Here is a 22,955-nt window from a genome sequence, read left to right as displayed (position 1 = left end):
AGCACAAAAACTCCCCTCGATGCCACACCCATGAGTAATAAAGGGTGATTTTTTTGAGGTTAGGATTTTCATGCATTAGTATTTGACAGATCACGTGGGATTTCAGACATGGTGTCAAAGAGAAAGATGCTCAGTATGCTTTGACATTTCATCATGAATAGACTTACTAACGAGCAACGCTTGCAAATCATTGAATTTTATTACCAAAATCAGTGTTCGGTTCGAAATGTGTTCATTCACCGTAACGTTGCGTCCAACAGCATCTTTGAAAAAATACGGTCCAATGATTCCACCAGCGTACAAACCACACCAAACACTGCATTTTTCGGGATGCATGGGCAGTTCTTGAACGGCTTCTGGTTGCTCTTCACTCCAAATGCGGCAATTTTGCTTATTTACGTAGCCATTCAACCAGAAATGAGCCTCATCGCTGAACAAAATTTGTCAAAATTTGAACACATTTCGAACCGAACACTGATTTTGGTAATAAAATTCAATGATTTGCAAGCGTTGCTCGTTAGTAAGTCTATTCATGATGAAATGTCAAAGCATACTGAGCATCTTTCTCTTTGACACCATGTCTGAAATCCCACGTGATCTGTCAAATACTAATGCATGAAAATCCTAACCTCAAAAAAATCACACTTTATAAGCACATTTTTATTCCGTGTATTGGAGAAGGCACAGCGAAGCGTGCTTGGGTGGGCTACTATAAATAAATCGATTAGATTTCAGAACAACGCAATTAAAATAATAAAAGGTTGTTGAAAACTAATTTAGTCGTCCAATCGTGCGAATTATCGCCCCTTAAAAATCGAAGACGTGACTTTGATTTGCAACGATGGTTTTTGCTTTACCCTTTCGATTATATTGGGTTGCCCAAAAAGTAATTGCGGATTTTTCATATAGTCGGCGTTGACAAATTTTTGCATTCTTTCTTCTGTCAGTTATCAGCTGTTACTTTTAGCTTGCTTTAGAAAAAAAGTGCAAAAAAAGGAATATTTGATTAAAGTTCACTCTAAGCTTTATTAAAAATGCATTTACTTTCTTTTAAAAAAATCCGCAATTACTTTTTGGGCAACCCAATAGCTTTATTTATTTATAGCAATTACGCACCAGCAAAACCTCATAAATGTTATTTTTCGAATTGTCTTTGAAGAGGCCTAATAAGAAAGATAGACATGGTAAAAATAGTTCCCCCCATTTTTTGTTGGCGATAATGGCTAACGAGTTTGTTTGTTTATGGGTCTTTAAGAGTTTTTTTTTTATGTTTAACTAGAATTTATCTTTGAAATGTTTACTCACAAAATGTATGAGTAGTCGTCTCATTAGTGAGACAATAATTATTGTTTTAAGTGGTCTAAATTGGTAAAAGTGTCAACAAAACGTAAGCTATGACCATTGATGTCATTATTTCAGTCACTTTGTTTTTGCCAAACAATGGTTATTGGCGAAAGGTAGACAAAAACAAGTAAATAGCGTGCTAAGTTCGAAGGAGGCCAAATCTTATCTACCCTTCAAAATGGATCGCATTGTCAATTTTTTTGAATGAATTTTCATTATATATAAGAACAACATCGAGTCATAACAAAACACGTCACGTGAAATTTCAGTCAAATCGGATAAGAATTGCGCCCTCTAGTGGCTAAAGAAGTCAAGATTCAAGATCGCCCTCTAGTGGCTAAAGAAGTCAAGACCCCAGATAGGTTTATATGACAGCTATATCAGGCTGTGGACCGATTTCAACCATACTCAACACAGTTGTTGGAAGTGATAATAGAACACCTTATGCAAAATTTCAGCCAAATCCGATAAGAATTGCGCCCTCTAGACGCTCAAGAAGTCAAGACCCCAGATAGGTTTATATGACAGCTATATCAGGCTGTGGACCGATTTCAACCATACTCAACACAGTTGTTGGAAGTGATAATAGAACACCTTATGCAAAATTTCAGCCAAATCCGATAAGAATTGCGCCCTCTAGAGGCTAAAGAAGTCAAGACCCAAAATCGGTTTATATGGCTGCTATATCAAAACATGAACCGATTTGGCCCTTTTGCAATGCCCAACGACCTACATTAATAAGAAATATCTGTGTAAAACTTCAAGCGGCTAGCTTTACTCCTTCGAAAGTTAGCGTACTTTCGACAGACGGACTTACAGATGGAAGGAAATGGCAAGATTGACTTCAAATGTCATGACGATCAAGAATATATAAACTTTATGGGGACTTAGACTAGAGCTGGCAAAATATCGATGACACTATCGATATTTAATTTTTTTTGCTAAATATGAATTGATAATTTTTCGATGGATACTATCGCAAAAGTTAAATTTTTTGCAAAATTAAACAAAAATCAGCAATCCCACACTGAATGTATCCTTTAAGGTACATTACGCCTACAGAGGGCGCAATTTTCATCCGCTTGGACTAACATTTTGTGCAATGATTTCTGTCATGACTTCCAACTGACTTTATGCACCTTGGTTTTATTTAGTCTGTACATTGATATTGCCTCAATATAAATATAGATGATGGGAACTAAACGATAGCATCGATACTATCGATATTTTTTATTAAAACTATCGAAAATATCGAATGTTGTGATTATCGATGGTTAGCCAGCCCTTAGACCTTAGACGCATATATCGAGGTGTAACAAACGGAAAGATGATATTAGCATAACCCCCTCCAATGGTGGAGGGTATAACAAGTAAGAGCGTGCTAAGTTCAGCCGAGCCGAGTCTTGGGAACCCACCACCAAGGATTCTGCTAAAATATGGGAGCTATATCTGGTTATAGACCGATTTGGACCGTACTTGACGCAATTATTGGAAGTCAGAATAGAACACTATGTGCAAAATTTCAACCAAATCGTACAAAAATCGAGGTTTCCAAGGGCTTAAGAAGTCAAATCGGGCGATCGATTTATATGGGAGCTATATCAGGTTCTTGACCGATTTGGACCCTACTTGACACAGATATTGAAAGTCATAACAGAACATTATATGTAAAATTTCAGCCAAATCGGGTGAAAATTGAGGCTTCCAGGGGCTCAAGAAGTCAAATCGGGAGATCGGTTTATATGGGAGCTATATCAGGTTATTGACTGATTTGGACCGTTCTAGACACAGTTGTTAGGAGTTATAACTGAAAACTGTGCGCAAAATTTCAGCCAAATCGGACAAATATTGCGGCTTTCAGGGGGTCAAGATGTCAAATCGGGAGACATGTTTATGTGGGAGCTATATCAGGTTATAAACCGATTCAAGCTGTACTTGGTACAGTTGTTGGAAGTCACAACAGAACGCAATGTACAAAATTTCAGCCAAATGGGATGAAAATTAAGGCCTCCAGGGGCTCCAGAAATCAAATCGGGAGATCGGTTTATATAGGAGCTATATCATGTTCTTAACCGATTTGGACCGTACTTGGTACAGATATTGGAAGTCATAACAGAACACAAAATGCACAATTTCAGCCAACTCGGATGAAACTTGAGGCCTCCAAGGGGTCTAGAAGTCAAATCGGGAGATCGATTTATATGGGCGCTGTATCAGATTATAGACCTATTTGGACCGTACTATATCGGGTTCTTAATCGATTTGGATCGTACTTGTCTCAGTTGTTGGAAGTACCAACAGAACACTATATGCACAATTTCTGCCAAATCGGATGAAAAGTGAGGCTTCCAGAGGCTCAAGAAGTCAAATCGGGAGATGGGTTTATATGGGAGCTGTATCAGGTTATAGACCTATTTGGACCGTACTTGATACAGTTATTGAAAATCATAACGGGGCACTATGTGCAAAACTTCAGATTAATCGGACAACAATTGCAGCTTGTAAAGGCTCAAGAAGTCAAATTGGGAGATGGGTTTATATGGGAGCTATATCAGGTTCTTGACCGATTTGGACCGTACTTGGCTCCGTTCTTGGGGGTCATAGCAGAATACTATGGGCAAAATTTCAGTCAACTCGGATGAAAATTGAGACTTCCAGAGGCTCGAGAAGTCAAATCGGGAGATCGGTTTATATGGGAGCTGTATCAGGTTACAGACCGATTTAGACCGTACTTGGCACTGTTGTTGAAAGTCATAACAAAACACTTCATGCGAAATTTCAACCGACTCGGACAAAAATTGCGACTTGTAAGGGCTCAAGAAATTAAATCGGGAGATCGGTTTATATGGGAGCTAGATCAGGTTAAAGACCGATTTGAACTGTACTTGGCACATTGGTTGAAAGTCATAAAAGAACACCATGTGTAAAATTTCAGCCAATTCGGACAAAAATTGCGGTTTTCAGGGGCTCAAGAAGTCAATTCGGGAGATCGGTTTATATGGGAGCTATATCAGGTGCTTGACCGATTTGGACCGTACTTGGCACAGATGTTGAAACTCATATGGGAACACTACGTGCAAAATTTCAGCCAAACCGGACAAAAATTGTTGCCCCCAGGGGCTCGAGAAGTCAAATCGAGAGATTGGTTTATATGGGAGCTATATATAAATCAGAACCGATATTGCCCATTTGCCACTCCCAACGTCCTACATCGATAGTAAGTATCTGTGCAAAATTTCAAGCGGCCAGCTTTACGCTATCGTGATTTCGACAGACGGACGGACATGGCTAGATCGATTCAGAACGACGAGACGATCCAGAATACATTGCGTTGCCCAAAAAGTAATTGCCGATTTTTCATATAGTCGGCGTTGACAAATTTTTTCACAGCTCGTGACTCTGTAATTGCATTCTTTCTCCTGTCAGTTATCAGCTATTACTTTTCGCTTGCTTTAGAAAAAAGTGTAAAAAAGTATATTTGATTAAAGTTCATTCTAAGTTTTATTAAAAATGCATTTACTTGCTTTTAAAAAATCCGCAATTACTTTTTGGGCAACCCAATATATACTTCATAGAATCTTAGAAGAATATTTCGAGGTGTTACAAACGGAATGACTAGATTAGTATGCCCCCTATCCTATGGAGATGGGTATACAAATTCATTACCATGACAAATTAAAGTCGAAAATTCATACATCTTCACCTGATCAACGCATTTGACCAGGTGTTATGAATTCATTATTTCACTACTTATTTTTCTCCTTGACTGGGGTAATTTGCTCATTCGAATATTTATTAGAAATTTAACGATAATTTCACAAAACACTTGTTATTTAATTGTTTGCAATCGATTACGCGAAAACACACATTTCTGTCACAATAACATGGTGCTTATGATGTTTTTCAGAAATTGTAACGCAACGCATATGCCTTGCGTACATATCAGACATCTGGTGAAGCAAACAACTTCCACATTGTCGGTGGTTGTTGTTAAATATTTGATGTTGCATTTTGTTTGTAAAAAAAAGGGGAAAAAAATCAATAATTGTTAATTACATTTTGAAAGTTGTTTAGCGCAAGTTTTTTTTCGTTTTTTTTGGTATTGTTCTCGTTGTATGGATGGAACTACAAAATGGACAGACGGACGAAGGTCTTTTACATACATACCTATATGCATGTTTTATGACTCAAGGTTGCCAATCTGGTTGGGGTTATTGACAAACGCATTTCCGATAACCAGCCAACAGCAGCACATTTTTTGATTGCGCAATTTGCGCATGCGTGCCCAACTGTCTGGCTCTCTTACTCTCACTCGGGGGAATTTGCACGATTGAGTGACCAGTTGGCCTTAGGCACATTTAATTATTGGGTTAAATCGCTGGTTTGGGCTTTTTCTCGAAGAAGTTAGAAAACCATATTCGAAAGTGGGAAAAAGTTGTTGACATAATTACCACTTGGGTGAAATAAAGGCAACTAATCATGGTATCCCCGTCTCTTAATATGCAAATCTTACTGTCGGTAGCATGTTCTGGTGACTGTCATTTCATTGCAGTTTCTTATTTTATAGAGCTTAACCATTGTTGTCAAAATGAAGTGGCACCGGAAATTGTTCTAAAGTGCTTCCTGATACAAATCTGTGGCGAAGAAACAAAGAAGTTGATTAACTGGACTCAAGTGGCCATACCATAACAAGGAAGCAATTTTAGATATTCAGCCACGCCCTTTGTTCAATTGATTAGTTTGTAACTGAATAGTAATTTGTCAATTTTCAGAAACTTGTAAGTAAAAACAATTTAAAAGTTGCTTAAGAATTTAGAAAAAGTAAGAATCTACAAAATTATAATAAAGGGTGATTTTTTTGAGGTTAGGATTTTCATGCATTAGTATTTGACAGATCACATGGGATTTCAGACATGGTGTCAAAGAGAAAGATGCTCAGTATGCTTTGACATTTCATCATGAATAGACTTACTAACGAGCAACGCTTGCAAATCATTGAATTTTATTACCAAAATCAGTGTTCGGTTCGAAATGTGTTCATTCACCGTAACGTTGCGTCCAACAGCATCTTTGAAAAAATACGGTCCAATGATTCCACCAGCGTACAAACCACACCAAACAGTGCATTTTTCGGGATGCATAGGCAGTTCTTGAACGGCTTCTGGTTGCTCTTCACTCCAAATGCGGCAATTTTGCTTATTTACGTAGCCATTCAACCAGAAATGAGCCTCATCGCTGAACAAAATTTGTCAAAATTTGAACACATTTCGAACCGAACACTGATTTTGGTAATAAAATTCAATGATTTGCAAGCGTTGCTCGTTAGTAAGTCTATTCATGATGAAATGTCAAAGCATACTGAGCATCTTTCTCTTTGACACCATGTCTGAAATCCCACGTGATCTGTCAAATACTAATGCATGAAAATCCTAACCTCAAAAAAATCACCCTTTAAAATGTTGGCAAAATGTCCTTAACAAGTTCGGCCGGACCAAATTTCGGGAACCCACCACCAAGGATGTATGTAAAATAAATTTAGTTGGAGGGCATCATTTTATTCTACATACCAAACTTCTGTCAAACCAGCAAAAGCCTCCAGGAACCGAACAAGGATGATCGAGAGAGTGCTCTACATGGGAGCTATATGAGGTTATAGACCGATTTGGATCGTATTTGGCACAATTGTTGGAAGTCGTAACAGAACACCCGTAAGTACAATTTCAGCCAATTCGGAGAAAAATTGGGGCTTGTAAGGGCTCAAGAAGTCAAATCGGGATATCGGTTTATATGGGGGCTATATCAGGTTCTTGGCCGATTTGGACCGTACTAGGCACAGTTGTTGAAAGTCGTAACAGAACACTCTGTGCAAAATGTTAGCCTAATCGGACAAAAATTGAGGCTTGTAAGGGCACAAGAAGTCAAATCGGGAGATCGGTTTATATGGGAGCTATATCAGGTTCTTGACTGATTTGCACCGCTCCTGGCACAGTTGTTGGAAGTCATAACAGAACAGTACGTGCAAAATTTTAGCGAAATCGAACAAAAATTGTGGCTTTCAGAGGCTCAAGAAGTCAAATCGGGAGATCGGTATATATGGGAGCTATATCAGGTTATAGACCGATTCCAAACGTACTTGGTACAGCTGCTGAAAGTCGCAGCAGAATATCGCATGCAAACATTCAGCTAAATTGGTTAAAAATTGCGGCCTTCAGGTGCTCAAGAAGTCAAATTTTTATAATAGCTATATCAGGTTATAGATTGATTTAGACCATATTACCCACAGTTGTTGGAAGTCATAACAGAACACTACACGCCAAATTTGAGCCAAATCGGTCAAAAATTGCGGCTTGCAGGGGCTCAAGAAGTCAAATCGGGAGATCGGTATATATGGGAGCTATATCAGGTTATAGACCGATTCCAAAGGTACTTGGTACAGTTGCTTCAAGTCGTAACAGAACACCGCATGCAAAATTTCAGCTAAATCGGTTAAAAATTGCGGCCTCCAGGGGCTCAAGAAATCAAATCGAGAGATCGGTTTATATGGGAGCTATATCAGATGATAGGCCGATTTGAACCATAATTGGCACAGTTGTTGGAAGTCATAGTAGAACGCTATGTTAAAAATTTAAGCCAAATCGGGCAAAAATTGCGGCTTCCAGAGGCTCAAGAAGTCAAATCGGGAGATCGGTTTATATGGGAGCTATATCAGGTTATGGACCGATTTGGACCATAATTGGCACAGTTGTTGGAAGTTATAACGGAACACTACATGCACAATTTCAGCCAATTCGGACAAAAAATAAGCCGCAAGGCTTATAAGAGTTCAAGAAGTCAAATCGAGAGATCGGTTTATATGGGAGCTATATCAGGTTATAGACCGGTCTGTACCGTACTCGGCGCAGTTGTTGAAAGTCACACCTGTACACTACGTGCAAAATTTAATCCAAATCAGATGAAAATTGAGGTTTCCAGGGGCTCAAGAAGTCAAATCGGGAGATCGGTTTACATGAGAGCGAAATCGGACAAAAATTGGGGCTGCCAGGGGCTTAAGAAGTCAAATCGGGAGATCGGTTTATATGGGAGCTATATCAGGTTATTGAACGATTTAAACAGTACTAGGCACAGATCGGACAAAAATTGCGGCTTATAAGCGCTCAGGAAATCAAATCGGCGTTTATATGGGTGCTATATCCAAATCTGAACTGATATGGCCTATTTGCATCGCGCACTAATCTTTGCTAATTTTTGGCTCAATGGATACGTAAATAAGCATAATTGACGATTTTGGAGTGAAGTTTCGCCACATGCGTTGCAAGAGCTACCAATGCATTCAGTAAAAGTCACAGGTTGGTGCGGTTTATGGGCTGGTGACATCATTGGACCGTACTTCTTCAAAGTGAATCGTAACGTAACAGTGAAGGGTGAGCGCTACCGACTTTTTTTGCCCAAAATGCAAAAGCTTGACTTGCAAGACATGTGGCTTCAACAAGATGAAGTTCAGGCCCGGTCAATTGGGCCGGTCTTTGAACCGATTCTTTGGAATCGGTCTTTAACCAGATATGGTTCCCATATAAACCGACATACCGAATAGGCTTCTTGAGCCTCTTAGAAGCCTCAATTTTCGTCCGGTTTGGCTGAAATTTTGCACAAAATGTTCTGTTATGACTTCCAACAATGTTGGCTGGTATGGTCCGAATCGGTCTATAACCTGATATGGCTCCCATATAAACCGACCTCCCGGTTTGGCTTCTTCAGCCTCTAGAACCTTCAATTTTTTTCCGATTAGGATGAAATTTGGTACAAAGTGTTCTGTTATGACTTTGAACAATGGTAGCAGATATGGTCCGAAACGGTATATAGCCGGATATGGCTACCATATAAACCGACCTCCCGAATAGGCTTCTTCAGCCTCTTAGAAGTTTCAATTTTTGTCCGGTTTGGCTGAAATTTGGCACAAAGAGTTATGTTATGACTTCCAACAAAGGTGGCTGGTATGATTCGAATCAGCTTATAACCGGATATGGCTGCCATATAAACCGACCTCCCGAATAGGCATCTTCAGCCTCTTAGAAGTTTCAATTTTTGTTCGATTTGGCTGAAATTTGGCACAAAGTGTTATGTTATGACTTCCAACAATGGTGCCTGGTATGGTTCAAATCACTCTATAACCTGATATGGCTCCCATATAAAGCGACCCCCCGAATAGGCTTCTTCAGCCTATTAGAAGCTGCAATTTTTTTCCGATTTGGCTGAAATTTTGCACAACGTTTTCTGTTTTGACTTCCAACAACGATGCCTCGTATGGTCCAAATCGGGCCATAACCTGATATAGCTTCCATATAAGCCGACCTCCCGATTTGATTTCTTGGGCCCCTGGAAGCCTCAGTTATTGGCTGAAATTTTGACTCCCAATAACCGTGGCAAGTATGGTCCATTTTGGTCTATAACCTGATACAGCTCCGGTCTACCTATTAGTCTTCTACGACCCCTACAAGTTTCAATTTTTGACTGATTTAATAGAAATTTTGTTTGCAAAGTAAACACGTGCCCATCAACTAAGTTTGTTTGTGCAAAAAAAATTTTAGCAGAACACCAGGCCGAACTTAACACATTTATTATTGTTCATTAGTACGTCTTTTCTGTGAAGGTTTAAAAAATTCACACCTTACAACTTCCCCATTGCGAAAAAATGCATTCCTTGCACGCTGTTTTATTTACAAAAGAACATAATTTTGGTTTTTGTTTTTTTTTTTGCTATAGTCTCAGTTTTGTTTGTTTTCGGGGTTTGCCGTTGTTTTGCCATTTGAGGTAACGACACACCTCTTTTAAATGAAAAAGTGCTTCTACGTCATAGCGTCATGCGATGTCAATAACAGTTTAAAATTAATGACATGGAAGTTAAATGACTGCAATTGTTTGCTGCTGCTAACTAGCCCAACTCTACAAAATTGAGGCATTCGTGACAAAATTTCACATGGCATTGTTAATATCAAGCAGTTGTGTTTGATGAAATAGCAATGAATTGCGAGCCAGCAATCCTGTATTCACTGCCAGGGCTTTCAATGCTCTCTTTTCCGCTTGAAAAGAGATGTACTATGAACCAACAGTCAGGATAAGATAGGTCTGCTTGCGTTCCTTTCCAGTAAAAATGTAAAAAGAATAAATACAGCCTTTACCCTCCTTTGCTATTTATTTGATGCAAATGGCTAGTTTTCATATAACAGCTGTGCACGCAAATTCCTGCTGTGAAAAAAACCCTCCAATAGAAATTTGCAAGCTCTCAATTATCAAACTCTTAACATTTTGCTCGCTCTCACGCACTCTCCCGCTCTCTTCTGCTGCCACATTAAGCACGCAAACGACTTCCACACACAAGTTTTGAATACTCGAACACACATGATGTTTACGCTTCAACTTTTTATACCCTCCACCATAGGATGGGGGTATAGTAATTGCGTCATTCTTTTTGTAACTCCTCCACATATTCGTCTAAGACCCCATAAGGTATATATATTCTTGATCGGCATGACATTTTATGTCGATCTAGCCATGTCCGTCCGTCCGTCTGTCTGTCGAAAGCACACTAACTTTCGAAGGAGTAAAGCTAGCCGCCTGAAATTTTGCACCAATACTTCTTATTAGTGTAGGTCGGTTGGGATTGTAAATGGGCAACATCTTGGATCTTGACTTCTTGAGCCTCTAGAGAGCGCAATTTTTATTCGATTTGGCTGAAATTTGGCCAGACGTGTTTCGGTATGACTTCCAACAACTGTGCTCATTATGGGCGAAATCGGTTTATAACCTGATATAGGTGCCATATAAACCGATCTTGGATCTTGACTTCTTGAGCCTCTAGAGGGCGCAATTCTTATCCGATTTGGCTGAAACTTGGCATGACGTGTTTCGGTATGACTTTCAACAACTGTGGAAAGTATGGTTTAAATCGGTTCATAACCTGATATAGCTGTCATTTAAACCGATCTGGGATCTTGACTTCTTGAATTAGCATAGCAAATCTTTTTTTTTGTCCATTGTTTGTGTAAGAAAAGAGTTATCGGGAAAAGAACATGACAAATGCGATCCCTGATGGAGGGTATATAAGATTCGACCTGGCCAAACTTAGCACTCCTTATTTTTCTTTTATATTATTTCAGTTTTCTTTAGTTAATAAGAATTGGTTTTAGATCCTATGTTGCTTTTTTATACCTACCACCATGGAATGGGGGTATACTCATCCGTTAGTAAAACCTCGAAATATTCGTCTAAGACCCCATAAGTATATATATTTGTGATCGTATCGACGTTCCGATTCAAGCCATGTCCGTTCGTCCGTCTGTTCAAATCACGATAGAGGTCGAAAGCGTAAAGCTAGCCGGCTAAAATTTTGCACAGATACTTAACATTGATGTAGGTCGTTGGGGATTGCAAATGGGCCATATCGGTTCAGACTTAGATATAGCTCCCATATAAACCGATCTCCCGATTTGACTTCTTGAGCCCCTGGAAGCCGCAATTTGTGTTCGATTTGGCTGTAATTTTGCATGTAGTATTCTGTTAAGACATTGTACAACTGTGCCAAGTATGGTTCAAATCGGTCCATAGCCTGATATAGCTGCCATATAAACCGATCTCCCGATTTGACTCCTTGAGTCCTTACAAGCCGCAATTATTGTCCGATTTGGCTGAAATTGTGCATTTTATGTTCTGTTATGACTTCTAACAACTGCGTCGAGTATGGTCCAAATCGGTCTTTAACTTGATATAGCTCCCGTATAAACCGATCTCCCGATTTGACTTCTTGAGCCCCTGGAAGCCGCAATTTTAGTTCGATTTGGCTGTAATTCTGCATGCGGTTTTCTGTTATGATATCCAACAACTGTGCCAAGTATGGTTCAAATCGGTCCATAACCTGATGTAGCTGTCATATAAACCGATCTTGGGTCTTGACTTCTTGAGCCTCTAGAGGGCGCAATTCCTATCCGATTTGGCTGACATTTTGCACGTTTTATTTTGTTATGATATCCAACAACTGTGCCAAGTATGGTTCAAATCGGTTCATAACCTGATATAGCTGTCATATAAACAGATCTAGGGACTTGACTTCTTGAGCTTCTAGAGGGCGCAATTCCTATCCGATTTGGCTGAAATTTTGCATGAGTTGTTTTGTTATGATATCCAATAATTGAGTATGGTTGTAATCGGTTGTATAACCTGATATAGCCGCCATATAAAGCGGTCATGAAGCTTGACTTCTTGAGACACTAGAGGGCGCAATTTCCATCCGTAGAGGGCGTAATTGTTATCCGATTTGGATGACATTGTGGAGTGCAACCGCTTCTCCCATGACTTCCAACATACTTGTCGAATATGGTATATAGCCTGATTTAGCTCCCATATAAACCGATCTCCCTACTTTGCTTCTTGAGCCCCTAAAGGGCTAAATTGGCTGAAATTTTACACAATGACTTCTACTGTGGTCTTGAACACAGTAGACGTCATTGTGTTAATTAGCATAGCAAATCTTTTCTTTTATCCATTGTTTGTGTAAAAAAAAAGAGTTATCGGGAAAAGAACATGACAAATGCGATCCCTGATGGAGGGTATATAAGATTCGACCCGGCCAAACTTAGCACTCTTTAACTTGTTTTTTTTTTATTATTTTGCTTTTTTATTTTATATCAGTTTTCTTTAGTTTATATGAATTTGTTTTAGTTCCTATGTTGTTTTTTTATTGTATTTTATTTTTTATATTTCATTTTATTGTATTTTTTTATGTTAAAAATTTTCTCTGCTACCGTTTTACTCACTACTGTATTCACAAGTAATGGTTATCGCTGTGTAGGCTGTGTTCCATAATTAATGATGCACGCTATGGCTTAACTTTGTATGCAATCCGTTATCTAAAGAGGGTATTAAGTTGAAAAAAAAAATGAATAAATCGCAGACTTCCTGAATGTTTGCAGTTATAACTCTATCCACTATAATCGGCAATACAATGATCGTCAATCAGATCACATCAATCAATCACAAGATCTTACAAGATGAAAATTATTATTTCCTAGGGCAAAAAAAAAAATCGCAAAGATTAAGAAAATTGCCAATGGAAATGGTTTCCTGATGTTATTACATTTCTTGGTATTCCATCAACACACCATAACCTCCATCAAAAATAATTAAAAACATTTTAGTTCCATAATCTTGATTTTTGAAGAAGAAGTCTGAATATTTCATTCAGATCACATATTAGAAATTTCTCTTAAAGTCTATTGAACCATTTGAGAATTCTAGAAATGGCTTTCGCACAGTTGTTTTCTATTAAATCAACGGCACACGTCAAGTCATCCAAGCGAATGCGATCCCCCACCCCACCGCCCCTCAGCACATGATTGATTACAGTGGTCAAGTGCATTTAATGGAATTATAGAAATTATTCTCTTCATGTGTCTTTACTTGAGTGACAACTTGAATTACATTTCAATTATTTTTGCCCCCTTATTTGATGTGAGGTGATTAATTGTTATGGGGGGGATAAAACATAAAAAAAGTTCCACTTTTATATGGAAAACTAATTATTTTAATAGAAAAATATGAATTTGATCATAAGTTGGCTAATGATTCTTAAAAATCTCAAATACGAGTAAAGATGGAATCCAACAGAGTGGAGAGGTGGTGACACAAGTATCCGAATTGAAGCATTTTCATAGGAATATGGTTATGACATCAAAAACAAAACTTTTTGTTACCAACAATGGAACAGCCCAAACAATGAAAGAGCGCAAAGTTGAATGGTATTTCAACATTTTTGCCAATAATTTCTTTGATAATCGAGGCATTATTCATTATAAGCTCTTGCCTAATGACCATTTGATTAAAAAGGAGTATGCGCCTTTTGATTAAAGCAATCCATAAACTCTTCCCTAGAGTTCTTCAACAAAAAATTCATTCAATAAATTTATTTAATTAAATTTTTAAATTTTCAATACCACAGTGCTTCGTGAGCTTTGAAACAGCAGCGCCATTACATTTTCACTGATAACAGTTATTATGTTTAGCTGAGTGCATACTAATCAGATTTCTTCCGATAAGTCCTAAGCTGTTATTAAGAATGATTTGGAATTATTAAGTCTCAATTGACATGGGCTAAACAACAAATAGCACTTAGTGGAGGATTGCTCGAAGTAAACTCAAATAATAAAAAACAAGTAAAACCGTGCTAAGTTCGGCCGCGCCGAATCTTATATACCCTCCACCATGGATCGCATTTGCCAGGTTCTTTGCCCGCCATCTCTTCTTAGGCAAAAAAGGATAAAAGAAAAGATTTGCTCTGCTATTAGAGCAATATCAAGATAGAGTCCAGTTTGGACCACAATTAAAATATATGTTGGAGACCTGTTATTAAAATGTCAGCCAATTCGAATAGGAATTGCGCCCTTTTAGGGCTCAAGAAGTAAAATAGAGAGATTGATTTATATGGGAGCTATATCGGATTCAGACCATAATAAACACGTAAGTTGATGGTCAAGAGAGGATCTGTCGTACAAAATTTCAGGCAAATCGGATAATAATTGCGACCTCTAGGGGCTCAAGAAGTCAAGATCCCAGATCGGTTTATATGGCAGCTATATCAGGTTATGAACCGATTTAAACCTAATTTTACACAGTTGTGGAAAGTAAGAATAAAATACGTCATGCAAAATTTCAGGCAAATCGGATAGGAATTGCGCCCTCTAGAAGCTCAAGAAGTCAAGATCCCAGATCGGTTTATATGGCAGCTATATCAGGTTATGCACCGATTTAAACCTAATTTTACACAGTTGTTGAAAGTAAGAATAAAATACGTCATGCAAAATTTCAGGCAAATCGGATAGGAATTGCGACCTCTAGAGGCTCAAGAAGTCAAGACCCAAGATCGGTTTATATGGCAGCTATATCAGGTTATGGACCGATTGGAACCATACTTGGCACATTTGTTGTATATCATAACAAAACACGTCGTGCAAAATTTTATTCCAATCGGATAAGAATTGTGCACTCTAGAGCCTCAAGAAGTCAAGTCCCCAGATCTGTTTATATGACAGCTATATCAGGTTATGGACCGATTTGAACCATACTTGGCACACTTGTTGGATATCATAGGAAAACACGTCGTGCCAAATTTTATTCCAATCGGATAAGAATTGTGCACTCTAGAGGCTCAAGAAGTCAAGACCCAAGATCGATTTATACGACAGCTATATCAGGTTATGAACCGATTTGAACCATACATGGCACACTTGTTGGATATCATAACAAAACACGTCGTGCAAAATTTCATTCCAATCGGATAAGAATTGTGCACTCTAGAGGCTCAAGAAGTCAAGACCCAAGATCGGTTTATATGGCAGCTATATCAGGTTATGGACCGATTTGAACCATACTTGGCACACTTGTTGGATGTCATAACAAAACACGTCGTGCAAAATTTCATTCAAATCGGATAAGAATTGCGCCCTCTAGAGGCTCAAGAAGTCAAGACCCAAGATCGATTTATACGACAGCTATATCAGAACATGGACCGATTTGGTTCATTTACAATCCCAACCGATCTACACTAATAAAAAGAATTTGTGCAAAATTTCAAGCACCTGGCTTTACTCCTTCGAAAGTTGGCGTACTTTCCACAGACAGACGGACGGAGGGGCGGATGGACAGACGGACGGACATGGCTAGATAGACTTAAAAGGACATTACCATCAAGAATATATATACTTTTTGGGGTCTCAGACGCATATTTCTAGGTGTAACAAGCAGAATGACGAAATTAGTATACCCCCATCCTATGATGGAGGGTATAAAAATAAAACAAGTTAAAGCGTGCTAAGTTCGGCCGGGTCGAATCTTGGGAACCCACCACCATGGATTCTGATAAAATATGGGAGCTATATCTAGTCATAGACCGAATTGGACCTTACTTGGCGCATTTGTTGAGAGTCATAACAGAACACTATGTACACAATTTCAGCCAAATCGGATGAATTTTGAGGCTTCCAGGGGCTCAAGAAGTCAAATAGGGATATCGGTTTATATGGGAGCTATACCAGGTTATAGACCGATTTAATCCATACTTAACACAGTTGATGGAGGTCGTCACAGAAAGCTATGCATAAAATTTCAGCCAAATCGAATGAAAATTGAGTCTTCCAGTCTTAAGAAGTCAAATCGGGAGATGGGTTTATATAGGAGCTATATCAGGTTATAGACCTATTTGGACCGTACATGACACAGTTGATGGAAGTCATTACAGAACGATATGTGTGAAATTTAAGTAAAATCGGCCAAAATTGTGGCTTCCAGGGGCCCAAGAAGTCAAATCGGGAGATCGATTTATATGACAGCTATATTCATATCAGAACGAATATGGTCCATTTGCAGTCCGCAATGACCTACATGAATAGTGTCTGTGAAAAATTTCAAGCGGATAGTTTTACGCGTTCGACCGCTATCATGATTTCAACAGACGGACGGACGGACATGATTGGATCGAATCAGAATGTCAAGGGGATCCAGAATATATATACTTTATGGGGTCGCAGATCAATATTTCCAGGTGTTACAAACGGAATGAATAGATTAGTATACCCCCATCCTATGGTGGAGGGTATAAAAATATTACAAATCACTTATTAGTTACTCGTCCTGGCGAGTAATGAGGATCTCTTCCAGAAATGTATTTTTATACCCACCACCGAAGGATGGGGGTATATTCATTTTGTCATTCCGTTTGCAAGACATCGAAATATCCATTTCTGACCCTATAAGTATATATATTCTGGATCAGCGTAAAAATCTAAGACGATCTAGACCTGTCCGTTCGATTGTCTGTTGAAATCACGCTACAGTCATCAAAAATAGAGATATTGAGCTGAAACTTTGCACAGATTCTTTTTTTTTTGTCCATAAGCAGGTTAAGTTTAAAGATGGGCTATATGGGATTATATCTTGATATAGCCCCCATATAGATTGATCCTCCGAATTAGGGTCTTAGGCCCATAAAAGTCACATTTGCTATCCGATTTTGCTGAAATTTGATACAGTGAGTAGTGTTGGGCCCTTCGACATCCTCCGTCAATTTGGCTCAGATCGGTTCAGATTTGAATATAGCTGCCATATAGACCGATTGTACGATTTAGGGTCTTAGGCCCATAAAAGCCGCATTTGCTATCCGATTTTGCTGAAATTTGGGACAGTAAGTTGTGTTAGGCCCTTCGACATTCTTCGTTCATTTGCCTTAGATCGGTTCAGATTTGGATATAGCTGCCATATAGATCGGTCCTCCGATTTACGGTCTTAGACCCATAAAAGCCACATATATTGTCCGATGTTGCCGAAATTTGGGACAGTGAGTTAAGTTTAGCCCCTTGACATATTTCTGCATTATGGCTCAGATCGGTCCAGATTTGGATATTGCTACTATATACACCGATCTCTCGGTTTTGGGTTTTGGAGCGATAAAAAGAGCATTTATTGTCCGATGTCGCCGCAATTTGGGACAGTGAGTGGTGTTAGGCCCTTCGAGATCCTCTTCAATTTCACTCAGATCGGTCCAGATTTGGATATAGCTGCCATATAGACCGATCTCTCTGTTTGAGGTTTTGGCCATTAAAGTGGCATTTATTGTCCGATGTAGCCGCAATTTGGGACAGAGAGTTAGGTTAAGCCCCTCCACATATTTCTGCAATTTGGTCTAGATCGATCAAGATTTGCATATAGCTGCCATATAGACCGATATCTCGATTCAAAGTCATGGCCCCAAAAAAGGCGCATTTATAAACCGATTTAACTGAAATTTGACACATTGACTTATGTTAGGCTTTTCGACATCCATATTGTATATGGTTCAGATCGGTTTATTTTTAGATATAGCTTCTAAAAAGACCAATATTTTGTTATACACAATTGAACAATGGCTTGTGCTTATTAGTATTTGGTCCAAATTGGATCATATTTCGATATAACTGTTATGGGACATAAGGTATGCAATTTTCACCGGATTTTGATGAAAGGTGGTTTACATAAATACCCGAGGTGGTGGGCCCGGCCGAACTTAATGCCTTTTTACTTGTTTTAATCTTCCAAAACGCACTCTTTACTTGTCCACTCGATTCTTAGATTTTTCAAGATCCTTCTGACTGATTAGCAACTTATATGGAAGATTCGCGTAACACTCTTCCAGAAGAGTGGTCTTGAGGACACAATTCCTCACGACGGGAGAATCGTCTACAGCTCCTAAAAAATACCTGTGCCAAATTTAAAGATGGTCGGATGAAAATTTCTACCCTTGTTCCCAAATTAACATACAGATGGAAAAACAGACAGACAATACGGCCATACTGAATCAGAAAGTGTTCTTTTCAGTCGACCGCTATACTTATCAATGGGTCTAGCTTGCTTCCTTCTAAATGTTACAAACAAATGTACTAAGTTATAATACCCTGTATCACTGTAGTGCATAATAATGTAGAGGTTTATTGTGTGCAAACAAAACATTAGACATGTATGGGAAAATGTGTGGAAATTCACACTTGTTTTAATTGAAAAATTTTAGAAAATGACATTTATGAGCTAATAAATAATCATTTAGTTGCGCTTGTGATTTATTTGGCTAACAATAATAAACTGGGGATTACGTAGCTTATAATTGAAAGTAAAAAAAATATTGTATAATAAATATAATCAAATGATTCATGAAAATTTATATTATTAATGGTCGAGCACTGATAAACCTATGGCTTACTGAATTATTTGATGAACTATTTAAAGGGCTTAAATCATCATCGCCATATGTATAAACTAAAGGGCTAAGCGAAATTTTGTTGTACAGATCGATGGCCTCCTGAGAATTTAATCACAACAAAAATTATATGTAGTAATCGAAATGTAATTTCTTGGGGATGTTAGAAAAATAAACAAAAAAATCTTAGAAATACAAACAAAATAAAAGTTTACTTAAACTAAAACAAAATAAAAATTTACTAAACCTGTTACCAAACTTTAACACAGACGCCCCTGCAAACATTTTTGAACGCTAAACCAACTTCCTCGAATCACGAAGAGCTGCTAAAACTTTCGCACACGCATTTTATTGCCCAATTATAACGTAGAAGAGTGTTTCCCAAGTCAATACGGACGATTATAACGCAATGGGCTGTAAGAGAATCGTTTCCGTACAAAGATATGCTAAAACTTCTTCCGTAAAGATATGCTAAAACTTGTTCCGTAAAGATATGCTAAAACTTCTTCCGTAGAAGAGTAATTCGCGACTAATACGGAAGAATAATTGCGTTAAAACCTTCCAGAAGATTGATTTATTCATCGCGGAGACGAACACTCCTTCAAAATTATGAAAAATGTTTGTAAGAGCCGCTAAAACTTTCGCACACGCATTTCATTGCCCAATGATAACGTAGAAGAGTGTTTCCCAAGTCAATACGAACGATTATAACTCAATGGGTTGTAAGAGAATCTTCGCAAAGATATGCTAAAACTTCTTCCGTAAAGATATGCTAAAACTTCTTCCGTAAAGATATGCTAAAACTTCTTCCGTAGAAGAGTAATTCGCGACTAATACGGAAGAATAATTGCGTTAAAACCTTCCAGAAGATTGATTTATTCATCGCGGAGACGAACACTCTTTCAAAATTATGAAAAATGTTTGTAAGAGCTGCTAAAACTTTCGCACACGCATTTCATTGCCCAATGATAACGTAGAAGAGTGTTTCCCAAGTCAATACGGACGATTATAACTCAATGGGTTGTAAGAGAATCGTCGCAAAGATATGCTAAAACTTCGGTACAAAGATATGCTAAAACTTCTTCCGTAAAGATATGCTAAAACTTCTTCCGTAGAAGAGTAATTCGCGACTAATACGGAAGAATAATTGCGTTAAAATCTTCCAGAAGATTGATTTGTTCATCGCGGAGACGAACACTATTCAAAAATTATGAAAAATGTTTGTAGAGGCCCCTGCAAACATTCAATGGATTGTCCAATGATATCGTAGAAGAGTAATTCGCGACTAATACGGAAGAATAATTGCGTTAAAAACTTCCAGAAGATTGATTTGTTCATCGCGGAGACGAACACACTTCAAAAATTATGAAAAATTTTTTTAGGGGCGCCTGCAAACATTCAATGGATTGTCCAATGATATCGTAGAAGAGTAATTCGCGACTAATACGGAAGAATAATTGCGTTAAAACCTTCCAGAAGATTGATTTGTTCATCGCGGAGACGAACACTCTTCAAAAATTTTTGTAGGGGCCCCTGCAAACATTTTTTTATCGCCAGATAATCTTCTGCGAATCTTCTAGATAAAGGTTACGTCGTGAGGAATTGTGTCTTCAAGACGAATCTACTGAAAGAATGTTCTGCGAATCTTCCACATGAGTTACTAAAGAGTAGGTGAAAAGAAGATCTTAGAATCTCTCAAGAATCATGTGGGCCAGTAAGAAATTAGTGTTTTGAAAGATTTATAAAATACTCTACTCTATACCCATTACTATCCTGGACGAGTAACAAATAAGTGTTTTGGAATATTTATTAAATAATGTTCTAAAAGGGTTGCGCGTTATTCGCTTAGAAGAGTTTTGTTGTTCATCAAAAATGTAAAAATAATGAAAAAACTCAAAAAATGTTGTATTATTCGTCATATAAGTACCAATCGCCATATAAGGCAAGTGAGAATTATTTTTGGTTTTGTGGAAGATGTGCACCCAAAACAAAACATCAAATAACATAAATCAATACAAGACCTAAATGCACCAAGCATGAAAATAAAAACAATCGCGAAAAGTAAACTCAGGCGATTTACAAAAACAAATCTTCTGGAGGATTATAATCGCGAAGAGTTGTTAAAACTTTCGCAAACGGAATGGATTGCCCAATGATAATCTAGAAGATTGTTTCAACGAGTTCTACAGACGAGTATAACGTAATGCGTTGCGCAATAATCATCGCTAAGAGTTGCTAAAACTTCCGCCACTCAATGGATTGTCCAATAATAACCCAGAAGATTGATTTACGACTCTTACGGACGATTATAATGCAATGGGTTGCGCAATAATCGTCGCGAAGAGTCGGATTTTTCAATCATAACCCAGAAGAGTGTTTCACGACTCTTACGGACGATTATTACACAATCGTTTGTAACAGAATCGTCGCGAAGAGTTGCTGAAACTTCCGCTCACGCAATGGATTTTTCAATGATATCACAGAAGAGAGTTTCGAGACTAATACGAAAGAATAATTGCGAAAAAATCTTCCAGAAAATTGTTTTATTCATCGCGGAGAAGAACACTTTCCCATAATTATAAAAAATGTTTGTAACTGGGCTGTACATGTAATGACATCTGTGATTGTGTTAGTGAAAAATCGCCAAGTTATTGTGATCCCAACAACAATTGATTTATATGGGCATATTGCTGAGAGAGCATTACGTTATGACTGCTAGTCAGGGTTGCCAGATTAGTTTGAAGAATAATATCGGCATTTTCGGCACTCCAATTTAAAAAATCAGCAAATTATCGGATATTTTGTTCTAGGTACCGAACAGGGATGATTGAGAGCCGCTTTATATGGGAGCTATATCAGGTTATCGACCGATTTGGACCGTATTTACCATTGGAAGTCGTAACAGAACACCGCATGCAAAATTTCAGCCAAATCGGACAAAAATTGCGGCTTGTAAGGGCTCAAAAATCAAATTGGGAAATCGGTTAATATATACCGATTCGGACTGTACTTGGCACAGTTGTTGCAAGTATTAGCGGAACATAATGTTCAAAATTTCAGCCAAATCAGATGAAAATTGCGGCTTCCAGTGGCTCAATAAGTCGAATCGCGAGACCGGTTTTAATGAAAGCTGTATCAGGTTACAGACTGATTCGGACCGTATTTACCATTGGAAGTCATAACAGAACACCGCATGCAAAATTTCAACCAAATCGCACAAAAATTGAGGTTTGTAAGGACTCAAGAAGTCAAACCGGGAAATCGGTTAATATGGGAGTTATTGGGTTGCTCAAAAAGTAATTGCGGATTTTTTAAAAGAAAGTAAATGCATTTTTAATAAAAATTAGAATGAACTTTAATCAAATATACTTTTTTACACTTTTTTTCTAAAGAAAGCTGAAAGTAACAGCTGATAACTGACAGAAGAAAGAATGCAATTATAGAGTCACAAGCTGTGAAAAAATTTGTCAACGCCGACATTATGAAAAATCCGCAATTACTTTTTGGACAACCAATATATCTGGTTATAGACCGATTCGGACCGTACTTGGTACAGTTGTTGCAAGTGTTAGCGGAACATAATGTTCAAAATTTCAGCCAAATCGGATGAAAATTGCGGCTTGTAAGGGCTCAAAAAGTCAAAGTGGGAAATCGGTTAATATGGGAGCTATATCAAGTTGTAGACCGATTCGGGACGTACTTGTTGCAAGTATTAGCGGAACGTAATGTTCAAAATTTCAGCCAAATCGGATGAAAATTGCGTCTTCCAGTGGCTCAAGAAGTCGAATCGCAAGATCGGTTTTTATGAAAGCTGTATCAAGTTATGGACCGTGTTCGGCAC

The 22,955-nt window shown here is 38.2% G+C and overlaps 1 protein-coding gene across 2 annotated transcripts in view; it reads right to left on the bottom strand.

Moving 5' to 3' along the window:
• The window catches only part of LOC106090816 (uncharacterized), a 240,974-nt gene that overhangs the window by 9,184 nt on the left and 208,835 nt on the right, over positions 1–22,955 (bottom strand). The window lies entirely within an intron of this gene.

This window comes from Stomoxys calcitrans, chromosome 4, assembly GCF_963082655.1.
Source record: "Stomoxys calcitrans chromosome 4, idStoCalc2.1, whole genome shotgun sequence".
Classification (NCBI taxonomy): Eukaryota; Metazoa; Arthropoda; class Insecta; order Diptera; family Muscidae; genus Stomoxys; species Stomoxys calcitrans.
Note: the sequence above shows the minus strand (reverse complement) of the source record. Positions and strands in the feature narration are given on the sequence as shown.